We start from the raw sequence: 3,823 nt of genomic DNA on the forward strand, positions 1-3,823 counted from the left end.
TGGTATTTTTGTTTATTGGGAGGGAATATAATGGATAAATCTCTACAAACTCTCTTACATTCCGTCTACTAAAGAAAAAAAGGCCCTCCCAATTCGGTGATTCTCGGATGATACCCTTCGGTAACTCTCGGATGTCCCTCGGTTACTCTATCGTTACCCTTCATTATCCCTTTGGAATTGCCACTATCTAGACTCTCATGTTCACATATGTCCAATTACACATCCGGAGCCCGACTCCAGTCGTAAACAATCAGATCACGGCGACTTTTTTAGTCCTCCTACTTTCTCCACCTATAACGGGGTCCCCTGTGGTATTTTCTGCCTCCATCCTCCCTTATAACGGGGTTCCCTGTGGTATTTTTTGCCTCCATAACGGGGTTTCCTGTGTAATTTTCTGTCTCCATCCTCCCTTATAACCGGGTTACCTGTGGTATTTTCCCACTCCACCTTTAACGGGGTTTCTTGTAATATTTTCTGCCTCCATCCTCCCTTATAACGTGGCTCCCTGTGTAATTTTCTGCCTCCATCCTCCCTTATAACGGTGTTCCCTGTGATATTTTCTGCCTCCATCCTCCCTTATAACGGGGTTCCCTGTGGTATTTTTTGCCTCCATAACGGGGTTTCCTGTGTAATTTTCTGTCTCCATCCTCCCTTATAACCGGGTTACCTGTGGTATTTTCCCACTCCACCTTTAACGGGGTTTCTTGTAATATTTTCTGCCTCCATCCTCCCTTATAACGTGGCTCCCTGTGTAATTTTCTGCCTCCATCCTCCCTTATAACGGTGTTCCCTGTGATATTTTCTGCCTCCATCCTCCCTTATAACGGGGTTCCCTGTGGTATTTTTTGCCTCCATAACGGGGTTTCCTGTGTAATTTTCTGTCTCCATCCTCCCTTATAACCGGGTTACCTGTGGTATTTTCCCACTCCACCTTTAACGGGGTTTCTTGTAATATTTTCTGCCTCCATCCTCCCTTATAACGTGGCTCCCTGTGTAATTTTCTGCCTCCATCCTCCCTTATAACGATGTTCCCTGTGATATTTTCTGCCTCCATCCTCCCTTATAACGGGGTTACCTGTGGTATTTTCTGCCTCCCTTATAACGGGGTTCCCTGTGGTATTTTCTGCCTCCATCCTCCCTTATATCGTGGTTTCCTGTGTTATTTTCTGCCTCCATCCTCCCTTATAACGGGGTTTCCTGTGGTATTTTCTGCCTCCATCCTCCCTTATAACGGGGTTACCTGTGGTATTTTCTGCCTCCCTTATAACGGGGTTACCTGTGGTATTTTCTGCCTCCCTCCTCTTTATAACGGGGTTCCCTGTGGTATTTTCTGCCTCCATCCTCCCTTATAACGGGGTTTCCTGTGTTATTTCCTGCCGCCATCCTCCCTTATAACGGGGTTTCCTGTGGAATTTTCTGCCTCCATCCTCCCCTATAACGGGGTTTCCTGTGGTATTTTCTGACTTCACAATCACCGAATCACATCACGTAAATAGGGTTTCCTGTGGTATTATTTTCAAATAACGTCTTATAGCGGGGCTCCCTTCTATGGGATTTTCTTCTGTTGCGCCTTAATAGTATTTGCGGTGACTCCATAGCTTGGCACAGCTTGAAGACTCACAAAATCTATATAAATGCAATCTCATAATCTCCTTTTCGCAAACTGTCTGCGAACACTGCACGGACAATAAAGAATTCTATTTGATGTGATTTTTGTTTTGTTTTGTTTTTTTATTGCATAAAAATACATTGTTCTAAAGTATACACGAGGTCCCAAGTCATGTCGGAGCTCGAAAATGGTCGTTACCCGGGCTTAATTTTTTCCGCTGCCTGGATCCTCTAGCGCATGAACAAGAAGGATCTGACTGTTTAGCAAGCAGAAGCTCGAAAAAGTGATCTGAGGACGCGTCTGCTTAGGGTATTCTCATGATGGCTGGCTGATGAATAACTTCATAAGGGAAAATGCTTAAAAAATTTCTATCAACCACTCCTTTGTTATTGTTTATCGTTATATATAACGGTTTATTCGCAGAGAAACTTCAAAATCAGTCTACGAATGAAGTCAGATACGTTATTGACGATATTTGATTGAATTTATCTTTGGTTACTTGGTTGAATGAGCCGATGGAAATGGTTTCCTTGAGCGACTCGCCATTGAGCGGGTATGGCGCGTTTTCAAGGGTCAAAATTAATGTTGAGTGTAACGCATGAAATTACTTACGAATTTAAAACTTTTCATATTATTTGAATAACCTATTGAAACTTTTCGAATGATTTGATAATCGAACTAAAACTCCATGCATTATTTGACTACTGGTTTAAACTTTTCACATTATTTGAATATCGAATTCAACCATATTTCGTTCTCTGAGTATCGAACCGAAAACTTTATGCATTATTTACTATTGGTACTTTCCGCATTATTTGAATAGCGAACCACGTGATGCCAATTGTGCGGATCACAACCGGCTATGCCATGCTGACGAGTCCTAATAAGGACGAAACAGCTGTCCATGGTTGCCGAACTGCACGGGTAATAGACTGTGCTAGCGTCCCGTCTTGGCCCGACTGGTGCCAATGTGTGTGTGCTAGTGTGCTTTTAAAGTCCACATTTATGTATACATACTCGCAAGGATAGTTTGGCTATCCGACGAAGTTTTAGACTAGCAAAGGTCGCATGCGTGATCCGCACAATTGGCATCACGCTAGCCCGGTCGCAGCTCTAGATCCCACATGGATCTAAGCTGTGGTTTAAAGCACTTCGATCGAGTTGAAGTCGCCCTGCAGTTTTTTTTTTGCCGATAAGTTTAACTGAGGCAAACCGGCTATGCCATGCTGACGAGTCCTAATAAGGACGAAACAGCTGTCCATGGTTGCCGAACTGCACGGGTAACAGACTGTGCTAGCGTCCCGTCTTGGCCCGACTGGTGCCAATGTGTGTGTGCTAGTGTGCTTTTAAAGTCCACATTTATGTATACATACTCGCAAGGATAGTTTGGCTATCCGACGGAGTTTTAGACTAGCAAAGGTCGCATGCGTGATCCGCACAATTGGCATCACGCTAGCCCGGGCGCAGCATCCGCTATATGAAACTTGCGCATTCGCTAAAAAGACCGCTGATCTGCATGAAATAAAAATACAAATCAACCGACTGGGAAGCCTGTGGTGTGTGGACACGAAAAATCATATGCGATACCAAGATTAGAATCCGGTCGCTGCGCTCCCTTCGAGCAATTAAAATTTAAGGCAAAAAAACAGGCACTGGTTTCCGCTTGGGGGAACGTTTTTCCTTCCTCCGTGCTCGTATTTTGTCGCCATTTTGGATAACTTTCCACAAGCACTTATTGAAATGAACCTTGATCCTTACACGGATCGTTTTGTCTCATGAAGCTCGCATCCAACTACAACGGTGCCATCATTCCCTGTTTTAATAGTTTGTCTGTAGTGCCACCAATTACACCGGAACTTGTAGTCTGTTTTTTGAACACAAGGAAACGGTGCCCACGAACATTGAACATTAACTGGACATCTGTTGCAAGTAACGGTTAAGTTCGTTTTAGATTTATTGTATGTTACGACAAAGTAAAACGTACAGGATTGGAAAGGAAAGGAATTCAAGACTGCTTGCGCATTTATAATTATTTTCATCGTACGTATTTTTCTAGCGCTACCAGCCACTAGCAACTTCTTGTAGCGTTGTCATCTCCCTTGAAACTCAAATACAGGAAGTACAAATCTATAAAATAGCCCTTTTTTATCCTTTCCGATTAGGATTCCGGTGAAGGATGCTTCTACTTCTCGGCCTTACTCCGAGCATTTTCCT

The sequence above is a fragment of the Nematostella vectensis genome, chromosome 6 (assembly GCF_932526225.1).
Source record: "Nematostella vectensis chromosome 6, jaNemVect1.1, whole genome shotgun sequence".
Lineage (NCBI taxonomy): Eukaryota > Metazoa > Cnidaria > Anthozoa > Actiniaria > Edwardsiidae > Nematostella > Nematostella vectensis.